A 12,837-nucleotide genomic window follows, 5' to 3' on the forward strand; every position below is an offset into this window, starting at 1 on the left:
CCACGGTGGGTGCCAACTGTCGTGATTCTAAGTCTGACAGTAGAATGGGGGTAGGAATGTAGAGGCAACATCCTAACTATGAAGGAGTTGTACACCTGAGTTTTATGAGTTCAGGCCCTTCTCGGAGGAAGTAACAGCCCTACGTCTCGGAGCCCGGAGGCGGTCGACTGGATTATATGCATGTGTGTTACAGAGGGTGCGAACCCCCATCCCTGAGGAGGGGGTGGCTTATATAGAGTTTGCCAGAGTCCTCCCGCCCTCAATTACAAAGGGTTTAAGGTACATAAAGATGGGGACGTTACTGGTAATGCCTGCAATAAAGATACATAATGACCATTAAAGCTATGACTTAATTCCCGACCGTTGCAGAGTGGAGTGGCTCTAGATCTCCTGGTAGTCGAGTGATTGTCCATACGGTCGAGTGTCTTCGAGAATGTCGAGTGGAACATAGCTTCATGGTCGAGTGGATGATGATTTTTCTTTGAGTGCTTCTGGCTCCTTTAGAGATGTCCTTGGGGAGGGTATCTTGGACAGATCCATGACCCTACCCTAGATACATAGCTTCATCACTAATCGTATGACCGGAGACAGAAGTTTATTCATCGATCTTAAATTGATTACTTCCTCAAGGAAGCATCTCACTTTTGGCGACACCAACAAAGGAAAGGTAATTGAGTTAGGTTAAGTTGTCATATCTAAAGAGAAACATATGGATAAGGTCATGCTTGTTCAATCTCTTGGATTCAATCTAACGTCCATTTGAAAGCTTTGTGATGTGGAAATGATGGTCTTATTCACAAAATCCAGATGTGTGGTTATCATGAAAAATGATAACACTTTGTCTTCGAAGTTGTTAGAATATGTGATTTATATATTGTGGATTTCTTTAAGGGCCCCTCAGTTATCACTTGTTTGCCTGCAAAGACTACAGAGGGTTGGTTGTGGCACCAAAGGCTTGGCCATGCAGGTGCAGGAAACTTGCAGGCTTTGCTGAAGAAAAAGCACATCGTAGGAACTGTCTTAAATTTGATAAAGATCGCCTCTGCGATGCATGACTGCATGTGAAGCGGACAAGCTCGTGAAGAAATCGCATTCTGCGAAGACTAACCACGACAAGGCCACTTGAAATTCTTCACATGGACATGTTCGGCCCGCACAACTACTCTATCTTCCATGCCAACAACTATGGACTCGTCATTTTCTATGATTTTCCCCAATTCACCCTAGTTTTCTTTCTCGAGAATAATTTCAAAACCCAGGAAATCTTCAAACATTTCGCCAGGAAGGCTCAAAATGAATATGAAGTCACTATTAAGCACGTGAGAAGTGAAAGTGGCATGGAGATATCTAAGAATTTCTTGATGATTACGGCATCACCCTGGGACGGAGCTCCCATGTAGCCACTGGTGTCAATTGACACCAGTGCCTTCTGGCCTTTCAGCTAATAAGTATTAGCAAAAATGCGTTTGACCCCAGCCTAAAAATTCCATTGACCCCAGCCCAACAGCATAGCAGCTAATCCCTAAAGCCTTAGCCCATAAGATCCATTAAGTTCTAAAAAAATCAAGAGCCTGCCGCAGCAAACAATGACACAAGGCCAGGCCCAATGCGTACGCACGTCTCTATGTATCAATTAATCGATTTGCTGTACGCCTATACCTGTACGCGAACAGACGGACGCCCTCGTCTCTTCCCCTCCTCATCTAGATCCCTATTTCCGCAGCCGCCGTAGTGAATCGGTGACGAACGACAGTGAACTCGACGCCATTTCATCGGGTGAATGTTGATATCGGCCGACCATCCGCCAGTGCAAAATCTTTAATTTGCAAGTGTTGGTTCTTCCCATCCCAGGTAATATGCACCCTCTCTCTCGGTCTCTAGACTGTCTACAATTCTACTTGTGCTTTGATTTCATGATGGCTATTGGCTAAGTAATTTCTTTTCTTTGATTTGCCAAGGACAAGGAGGAAATGGATAAATTTTTGTTGAAAGGGAAACGACCAGCACCAGAAGTAATGTGGCAGGGACTTCAAGGCCAGTTAGACCAAGACAAGGTCTTGCATCAAATATTGGTACTACTCGTCCGCCTCCGGCAGAAATTAACTTAGATGCACTTCCTCATGATCCAGCTGATCGAAAAAGAATACGGTAGTACAGAAAGAATCCTAAGAAGCAAGATGAGTTTTATCCGGATGATTTCAATTCATCACAATTAATGAATCTTGGTCATGAACTTCGGATTTTCATAGACAATGTCCGAGCGGACCAAAGATTCGCCAATTTGAATGGCATTGCTGATCTTGCCAAAGTGTTGGTGGAAACTAAAAAGCATCTTGATTTTCCTTTGGTGTATCAACTTCTCAAGTTGGTGCTAATTTTGCCAATTGCCACAGCGTCAGTGGAGAGATGCTTTTCAGCAATGAATATCGTCAAGAGTGTTTTGCGGAACAAAATGGGTGATGAGTTCACGAGTGATTGCCTGATTTGCTATGTGGTGAAAGACATATTTTCTACAATAACGAATGATGATGTGATTGATCTATTTAAGAAGATGGAAGATCGAGAAGGGAAGTTATAAAATGTGAGTCTCGGATCACTTTATTTTTTTCCTTAATGATACTTATTTTCTTCTTTATTTGTTTCTTACTATTCTTGTGAATATAATATATTCTTTTGTTCATCCTTTCCAGAAAGTTACAAGTGAAACGTTCCAAAGTCATTTTTTTGCCTATTATTCCCGGAATATGTAAAGAAGTGTTACTTTATGACTTCGTTCAGCCAATACTCGCTACTCGGTATGTAATTTTTTGATGTAATAATAATATCACTAGCTCGTTGCATATTGTTGCTCTTTATATCGCTCTCGGCCATTATCTATATTGTTGCACCACTATAATTTCTGCAAGAGGCTTAGCGTGGGCAGCGGTTGACACCAATGCCCATTTTTTCTAGCTTCGTCCCTGATTCACCCATAACTTCTTCGCAACTTATACTCCACAATAAAAAGAAGTGGTGGAGAGGGAAAATCAGATGCTCATTAAAGTGGTATCATGCTTAATAAGTACAAGACCTCAATGCGATTTTCGGCGGACGCCATCAACAAAGGTCTATATGATCTCAGCAGGATCTCTCTCCATGTTTCTCTCATCTGACTTGTCGAATAGTAGAAGAGAATTTACTAAAAGTCAGAGCTCCATGCCTTATCCACAATATAATCCATTGCATCTTGGCCCCTTTGGCATCAGGTCGCCGCATCGCCATTGCCATCCAGAAATTCGATACTCCACAGTCCACAGACCACACTGAGTGGTGCAAAGGAGCTCGGCATTTGTCCGAACGCTCCCGTATCACTTTTTTTCATAGTTTTAATTAGCCAGCTATAGTTTCGCTATAGCCCGCTATAGCCTTTTCAGCAGGGTGCTGCTAAACGATCGTCTTCACAAATAGCCCGCTATAGCCCGCTTTAGCGCGCTATAGCTGATTTAGAGGCCCGTCGCTATTTTTCATAGCCCGCTATTTAAAACATTGCCTTTTCCGGTCAAATTGCTTGAAGATAATCCTGCCGGTGCACATTTCCATGGCTATATATGCGACGCGCCCTGTGCCCAATTCTAAGCAAGCAAGCACAACTCAAAAGTCAAAGCCTCGTATACGAGAGCAATCGTAGCTACTCCCTTCGTTCGGAAATATTTATCCGAGAAATGGTTGTATCTAGGACAAATATTTCGGAACGGAGGAAGTACTAATTAAGCTCTCTAGCACTAACACTGAAGACCGGGCCGGCCTGATGGAGCAGGTGACGAAGCTAGCGGGGCGGGGCAGCGGGCGGTGGTGATCTTCGGCATGAGCACCTGCTGCATGTGCCACACGATGACGAGCCTCCTCCGGGATCTCGGGGCGAACCCGACGGTGGTGGAACTGGACGAGGACCCTAGAGGGAAGGAGATGGAGAAGGCGCTAGCGCGGCTCTTCGGCCGGAACCTGACGTGCCGGCGGTGTTCATCGGCGGCAGGCTCGTCGGATGCACCGACGAGGTCATGTCCCTTCATCTCGGCGGCAAGCTTGTCCCACTCCTTCGTAATGCAGGTGCTGTCTGGGTGTAGTGCGTGCGAGGGCTTTGTAGATATTCGGCCTGATGCATTGGGCGCCAGAGAAGTATGCGTACGTGCTCTGTTATCCTTTTCTATGATGGAGACAAAGGAAACCATGCAGGTATTTTTACTGTTGATGGGAGTACCTGTCCTGTCAAAGTTTTAAGCATTATAATTGGTGGTGTCTTAGTCAAACTTTGTGATAGTCGTCAAAATTATATTTAATACGAATAGTACCAAATAAATACAATATAAATATATATTACATGATGGATCTGATGATATGAATGGTGAATTTTTTTCTTTAACCTTGCTGAAACTTCAAATAAATTGACTTAAGACAACACTATTATGTGAAGTAAAAAAGGACTTTTTTTCTTTTGAGATCACAACGGGCGGATACATGAACTTTAAACTTCAACTATCAACAATTTAAATTTTGTATTTGAACTTTCAAATAATATAATTTTTGAAAATTTTGAACACTAAACTTTCAAAATTGTGATGAACTTTCCATAGAAATTAAATATATGAAAAACACATACGTGTGCCCCACCATGAAACTCTTCCTTGCGCTGATGCAGCTCCTCTGAAGAAAGTAGTGTATGCCCACCTCACATGGGTGGGGCGCTTGTGTTAAATCCCTCGGCCAACCGAAATATAGCTTGTGCACGCGTGATGACCCCCTACAGAGGGCCCCAATAGTGCGGGAACCCATTTTTTCCTTTTGGTTCTCTAGGCGGTTTTCTCAAGAAAAAAACTAGCTGCAGGATTTATTTTATATTTAAAATGTGTTTAATTTTTTAAAAATGTACACGGATTTAGAAAAAATGTTGGTGCATTTTAAAAATGTTTTTGAATTCAAGTATGTTCATCAGTTTTAAAAATATTCACAAATTTTAAAACGCTTGCGTATTTTAGATAATGTACATGAATTATAAAAATACTCATGTATTCCTAAAAACGCTTTGTTATTTATTTATTTTTATAATTTTTTAAAGAGGCCAGTCGAAAATACAGAAGTAAGAAAAAAAAGATATGATCATGCATGGGCCAGGAGAGACCCTAGCCGCCCCTCCTCCCAACCCTAGCCGCCCCTCCTCCTCACCCCCTCCCCCCCTATTCCCTTCCTCGCCGCTGCCTGAAGCAGCCGCCGGGCAAGCCCGGGGAGCCAAGGATGGTGGCGGCGGGGCCTCGGTTGCTCTGCCTCTGCGTGGGGAACCCCGGATCTGGAGCGGCAGCTCCATTGGCGCCACAGCCGCGCGGGCGGTGGATCTGGCGTCCCGGCCGTGCGGGCAGCGGGATCCGGTGGTCATTGGCGGCAACGGTGGCTTCTACGGCGGTCGGTGCGCGTGATCTGGCGCCTCCCCTCCTCCCCTGTTCGGCATGCGGGCCAGCCTGGTCGGGCCGCACTTCTTCTTGGTTGCCGGTTCTGTACAGAGGCGCTGCTGGTGCCGGGGATCTAGTTCGGGCGAAATCCCTAGCCGGCCATGACCGGCCGCATCGACGGCGACGCCTGAGGGCATCGTTCCCCTCCTTGGAGGCGTCGGTATGGACTGATCTCCTCACTTCCCCTTCCTCTAGGTCTCCCGAACGAAAGCCCAAACTATGTTGGGCGACGACGGCGCTCATGGTGTCGTTCCCTTCTTGAAGGCGTCGCTTTGGGAACCTTGGGGTTGGGTGGCGCTTGTGGGTGGTGGGCGACGGCGGTGGTGCGGTGCTATCCTAGCATGGATTTACGTTTGTTGCTTGGAGATGGACTCGCGTAGGTGGAGGTCATCGTCTGGCGTCGTGGTGGCGTCAATGGCAGAGGGCTTGCCAAGGCTCGCGTAGGTGGAGGTCGTCGTTTGGCGTCATGATGGCGTCAATGGCGGAAGAGCAGCCAAGGTTGTCACCTCAATCTACTCTGAAGATGGACCAGTGGAAAATGGTGGCGACGACACATGTGAGTGCGTCGAACCGGTTTGAGCCCCGGACCCGGTAGATGGCTCGGTCGGGGCCTCCGGCTTTAGATGTTAAGCTTAGGTGAGAGGTCTGGGTATGTGACCCAGCTTGCACCCCTTCATTATTTGGATAAAAGTAGTGGCAGATGCTGCCAAGATGGAGGATTCAGGCATACTGTTGTTCTACTTTGTAAGATTCTCGAGAATAATCAATAAAATGGCCGCATGCATCTTCCAGATGCAGAGGCTGGGGGTCATCATCCTTTTCTAAAAAAAAGAAAAAAAGATATTGCTACAAGAAAGACTGCGGAAATTAGATGATGAAAAAAAATTACCCTGAAAGTTGCATCTCCACGTGTTTAAGATGTCCAGTCCATGGATGGTCGCCCTGTGCGTTTGGCGATTGATACGTCAATTTTGCATCATGTTTTTATATCGATATTTATTGCATTATGGGCTGTTATTTCACTTTATGTCACAATACTTATGGCTATTCTCTCTTATTTTACAAGGTTTACATAAAGAGGGAGAATGCCGACAGCTGGAATTCTGGTCTGGATAAGGAGCAAATATTAGAGACCTATTCTGCGCAACTCCAAAAGTCCTGAAACTCTAAGGAACGTCTTAAAAGAAATAAAGAAAAATCCATGCCAAAGATGAAGGCCAGGGGCCCACACCCTGCTCGCGAGGGTGGGCCCCCTAACCCCCCTAGGGAGCGCCCCCCTACCTCGTGGCCCCCCTGGTGGCTCTCTGATGCCCATCTTCTACTATATGAGGTCTTTCGATGAGAAAAAATAAGAAGGAACTTTTCGAGACGAGACTCTGCCGCCACGAGGCGGAACCTTGGCGGATCCAATCTAGAGCTCCGGCAGAGCTGTTCTGCCAGGGATACTTCCCTCCCGGAGGGGGAAATCATCACCATCGTCATCACCAATGCTCCTCTCATCGGGAGAGGGCAATCTCCATCAACATCTTCACCAGAACCATCTCATCTCCAAACCCTAGTTCATCTCTTGTATCCAATTCTTGTCTCAAAGTCCGGGATTGGTGCTAGTAGGTTGCTAGTAGTGTTGATTACTCCTTGTAGTTGATGCTAGTTGGTTTAATTGGTGGAAGACCATATGTTCAGATCCTATATGCATATTATTACCCCTTTGATTATGAACATGAATATGCTTTGTAAGTAATTACGTTCGTTCCTGAGGACAAGGGAGAAGTCTTGCTATGAGTAGTCATGTGAATTTGGTATTCGTTTGATATTTTGATAAGATGTATGTTGTCTAGCCTCTAGTGGTGTTATGTGAACGTCGACTACATAACACTTCACCATTATTTGGGCCTAGAGAAAGGCATTGGGAAGTAATAAGTAGATGATAGGTTGCTAGAGTGATAGAAGCTTAAACCCTAGTTTATGCGTTGCTTCGTAAGGGGCTGATTTGGATCCACATGTTTCATGCTATGGTTAGGTTTACCTTAATACTTTTGTTGTAGTTGCGGATGCTTGCAATAGAGGTCAATCATAAGTGGGATGCTTGTTCAAGTAAGAACAGCACCCAAGCACCGGTCCACCCACATATCAAATTATCAAAGTATCGAACGCGATTCATATGAGCGTGATGAAAACTAGCTTGACGATATTCCCATGTGTCCTCGGGAGTGCTTTTCCTATTATAAGAGTTTGTTCCGGCTTGTCCTTTGCTACAAAAGGATTGGGCCACCTTGCTGCACTTTATTTACTGTTGTTACTTGTTGCTCGTTACAATTTATCCTATCACAAAACTATCTGTTACCACTTATTTCAGTACTTGCAGAGATTACCTTGGTGAAAACCGCTTATCATTTCCTTCTGCTCCTCGTTGGGTTCGACAATCTTACTTATCGAAAGGACTACGATAGATCCCCTATACTTGTGGGTCATCAGAGATCACCTATATGAATGTATGTGGGAGCAGGAGGAACCCTTTATCAGTACGGTTGACCAGGCTTGGCAGAAGGATCAGCCGGCGACTACAGTGGCCGAACTAGCAGCAAAGATGACTACGGTAGCTGCGGCATGGAAACATTGGGGACACACAACCTTTGGCTCGGTCCACAACGAGCTGCGGGAGCTGACGAAGCTATGTACCTAGGGTAGGGTCATGGATCTGTCCAAGATACCCTCCCCAAGGACATCTCTAAAAGAACCAGAAGCAGTCGAAGAGAAATCATCATCCACTCGACCCAAAAGTTATGTTCCACTCGACGGTCTTGAAGACACTCGACCATATGAACAACCACTCGACCACTAGAAGATGTGAAGCCACTCACTCCGCAACGGTCGGGATTTAAGTCATAGCTTTAATAATCATTTATAGCACTTTACTTCGGATGTTACCAGTAACGCTCCTCCTTTATGAACATTGAACCTTGTGTAACGGAGGGCAGCTGGGGTCCTGGCGCACTCTATATAAGCCACCCCCCTCCTTTGGGACAAGGGTTCGCACCCCCTGTAACTCACACGCATATATCCAGTCGACCGCCTCCGGGCTCCGAGACGTACGGTTGTTACTTCCTCCGAGAAGGGCCTGAACTCATAATACTCGCGTGTACAACTCCTCCATAGCTAGGATCTTGCATCTACATTCCTACCCCCCATTCTATTGTCAGACTTAGAACCACGACAGTTGGCGCCCATCGTGGGGCCGGTGTCTTAGCGACTTTTTGGAGAAGTTGCAATTTTTTCCGATCCCCTTCATCATGGTTTCAGGCGGAGGTTTGGCTGAGGGCCGCGAGATCCGTCTCGGCGCGCTCGTGTTTGTCACCGATGACTCCGCTTGTCTTCAGGAGGCTCCACTCGACGTCAACGCACTCCCCGTCCGCGGGGCGACGCACTTTCGTGTGTGCGTCCACGGCGTCCTCCTGCGGCAGCCGTCGACCCAGTATCGATCGGCTCCTATGGCTTCCCCCTCCCTGCGGCTCGCCGGACCAAACGTTCCGGTCGGTCGAGGCTTCAGCGGTGGGTGAAGCATGCGGTGGCTCGTCAGTCGGCCACCCCTCAAGTCGCGGCAATCAAGCCCGACGAAACCCTCTACGGCTTGTTCGATCTATCGACTGGCTCCATAGAGACCGCATCCGAGTGCGATAGCAGCGACCCCGCGGCAGAAGTTTTGATGGTCAATGGACCATGCAATCCTCCTGGCTTCACCCGTGAAGACGGAGGCGATGGGAACGGTGATCCTTCGCGCGTTCATGAAGAGTACCGCCCCGAACCCCTCTCCTCGCAGCGGAGAGAAGAACTTCGCTGCCGGAACATGGATGCACTTCACACTCCTATCGCTGGAGAAACCCCTGGGGCCCAGGCCTTGGAGGAGCCGCGCCTGGCCAACTTGGCTGAGCGCACCCGACTTGAGAATCTCCAGCGTGCACTCGACGAGCGTGCTCGACAGTGTGCTCCTGAATCCAGTCGACGTCAACTCTTTCTACCTCCGACTCAGGTATACCGAACTCCGATCCAGAATCTCGCAGCTGCAGCCCAGATAGGCGAGTCGATCCAACCTTCCCAATCAGAAGCTGGTCGAGGCCTGGTGCAGATCCGAGCTTTGCTCCGTGCAGCAAGAGAGCAGAATACAGCAGTATCTCAGTCGCAGAATAGGATCCATAGCAGGTCCGTGGTTGCAGACACAGTTTAGTCGGCTCACAGCCCAAGATCGCCCCCGAGGCGTGAGGGACATGGAGACCAATGAGATCAGTATAGAAACAATGAGCAGTATGATCACCGAGTCGATTGCGATGATCGTCGTCGAGTGCCCACACCTCCCCTAAGGAGTGGGTCGTACGTGCCTCAGCAACATGATGACAGACGCCCTCACAGTATGTCGCGAGGGGTTCCAGTCTACCCCAGAGAGCCGGTCTTTGATGCGAGATCTATTCTCGTTCAGGGCTTGGTCGACAGAAACAGAGCTCACCGAGAGGGTCGTGACAGAGATGTACCAACCAGCAGCAGGGTGCATGTCTCAGGTCCGGAGTGCTTCAGTAGGGCCATCAGGGCTGCAGTGATTCCTCCCAACTTCAGGTTGGCGACTGGAGTCAATAAGTTCACTGGTGAGTCCAAGCCTGATACTTGGCTTGAAGACTACCGAGTGGTTGTCCAGATTGGTGGCGGCAATGATGAAGTGGCCATGAAACACCTTCCTCTGATGCTGGAGGGCTCGGCTAGAGCATGGCTGAATCAGTTAGCACCAAGCAGTATTTATACTTGGGAAGATCTTGCCCGAGTATTTGTCAGAACGTTCGAAGGGACTTGCAAACGGCCGGCAGGGCTGACCGAATTACAGTGTTGCGTGCAGAAACCGAATGAGTCTTTGAGGGATTATATCCAGAGATGGATCACATTGCATCACACGGTGTAGAATGTGTCTGATCACCAGGCAATTTGTGCCTTTAAAGAAGGTGTCAAGTATCGGGAATTGAATATGAAGTTCGGTCGGACAGGAGATATGACTCTGACTCGGATGATGGAAATTGCCACCAAGTATGCCAACGGTGAATAAGAAGACCGACTCCGGAGTGGCAAGCACAAAACAGTCGCCCATGAAACCGGAGGAGGTAACTCCAGTCGGAAACAGAAGCGCAAGGCCGAGCCAGCCGCCCCTGGTGAAGCCTTAGCTGTGACTCAAGGAAAGTTCAAGGGAAAGCCCAAGGGGCCGTGGAACCCCAAGAAAGTAAAAGATCAAGATGGAAATGATGTGCTGGATTTGCCATGTCACATCCACACTAAAAAAGATGAAGAGGGTAATTTCATTTACCCGAAGCATACCACTCGACAGTGTCGACTCCTAATCCAACAGTTCCGAGAGAAACAGCCCAAGAAAAAGGAGAAGGAAGCAGACAAGGTTGAGGATGAGGAAGAGGATGATGATGGTTATCCCCACATGAATTCCACTTTGATGATCTTCGCTGACATTGAGAGTAAAACTCGATTGAAAGTCATCAACAGAGAAGTGAACATGGTCGCTCCGGTGACACCCAGTTATTTGAAATGGTCCCAGACTGCCATTACATTCGACCAGTCCGATCACCTAGCGCACATAGCCACCCCTGGAAGGCAAGCGTTGGTGGTCGACCCAGTAGTCGAAGGCACCCGACTGACAAAGGTTCTGATGGATGGTGGCAGTGGTCTGAATATACTGTATGCAGAGACATTGAAAGGAATGGGCATTCCGATGTCCAGACTCAGTGAGAGTAATATGAGTTTCCATGGGGTCATTCCAGGCAAGAAGGCTACATCACTCGGCCAGATTGCTCTCGACGTGGTTTTCGGTGATTCCAAGAATTACCGCAAAGAAAAGTTGACATTTCAAGTTGTGGATTTTTAGAGTGCCTATCATGCTATTCTGGGCAGGCCAGCTTATGCACGTTTTATGGATCGACCATGTTAAGTGTACCTCAAATTGAAGATGCCTAGTCACAAAGGGGTGATCACTATCACTGGTAATCGGAAGAAGGCAGAAGAGTGCTTCCAGAAGGGTTCAAAGATCGCCGATGCGCACATGGCCGTGGTAGAATTGTAAGAATATCAGAAAAATGCAGATCCGAGTGATTTGTTGCGAGCCAAGAAGCCCGCCATAGATTCAGCATTCCAGTCGTCTAGCGAAACAAAGTCGATTCACATTCACCCGACAGACCCCAATGCTGCTTCGACTCACATTTCAACCACACTCAACTCCAAATAGGAATAAGCGCTCATCCAGTTCCTCCATGAGAACTGGGACATCTTTGCATGGAAACCTTCGGACATGCCAGGTGTTCCCAGGGGACTGGCTGAGCATCGTTTGCGAGTCGACCTAAAAGTGAAACCAGTCAAAGAACATCTTCGACAGTCCGCTGTACAGAAGAGGAAGGCAGTCGGTGAAGAGGTGGCTCGTCTTTTGGCAGCTGAGTTTATCCATGAGATTTACCACTCCGAGTGGTTAGCTAATGTTGTCATGGTCCCAAAGAAGGACGACTCACTTCGCATGTGCATTGACTTCAAGCATATCAATTGGGCCTGCCCGAAAGATCACTTTTGTCTCCCTCGCATCGACGACCAGATAGTCGACTCGACTGCAGGGTGTGAGCGTTTGTCGTTTTTGGACGCCTACTCCGGGTACCACTAGATCCGTCTGTACGGACCCGACGAGATAAAATAGCTTTCATCACCCCATTTGGGTGCTTCTGTTATGTCACTATGCCATTCGGTTTGAAAAACGCTGGAGCCACATTCATGCGGATGATTCAGAAGTGCCTGCTCACTCAGATCAGTCGGAATGTGGAAGCATACATGGATGACATTGTGGTCAAGTCACGTAAAGGTTCCGACCTATTGACTGACCTTGCTGAAACCTTTGCCAACCTCAGAAGGTATGATATCAAGCTTAATCCATCAAAGTGCACGTTTGGAGTTCCGGGCGGAAAATTACTCGGTTTTCTCGTTTCCGAACGAGGGATCGATGCTAACCCAGAGAAAGTGGGTGTTATACTCCGGACGAAATGCCCTGTGCATGTGCATGATGTCCAGAAGCTTACTGGTTGCTTGGCCGCCCTAAGTCGATTCATTTCTTGCCTCGGTGAAAAGGCACTGCCTCTTTACCAACTGATGAAGAAATCAGATAAGTTCGAGTGGACTCCTGAAGCTGATGCAGCATTTGCAGAGCTAAAAGCCCTGCTTTCCACCCGGCCGGTGCTTGCTGCCCCAATCAGCAAAGAGCCTTTACTGCTTTATATAGCAGCCACTGGACAAGTCGTCAGTACAGTACTTACAGTCAAGCGAGAAGAAGAGGGAAAGT

General features: G+C 47.7%; 1 pseudogene across 1 annotated transcript; it reads left to right on the forward strand.

The window, feature by feature from the left end:
• Positions 1-3,598: 3,598 nt before the first annotated feature.
• On the forward strand, positions 3,599-7,209 carry LOC125507800 (glutaredoxin-C1-like; annotated as a pseudogene). The gene is made up of 2 exons (XR_015603950.1): positions 3,599-4,212; positions 6,547-7,209. The product of XR_015603950.1 is annotated as a glutaredoxin-C1-like (transcript).
• Positions 7,210-12,837: the final 5,628 nt, after the last annotated feature.

This window comes from Triticum urartu, chromosome 5A, assembly GCF_056163025.1.
Source record: "Triticum urartu cultivar PI428250 chromosome 5A, HENAU_Tu73, whole genome shotgun sequence".
Classification (NCBI taxonomy): domain Eukaryota; kingdom Viridiplantae; phylum Streptophyta; class Magnoliopsida; order Poales; family Poaceae; genus Triticum; species Triticum urartu.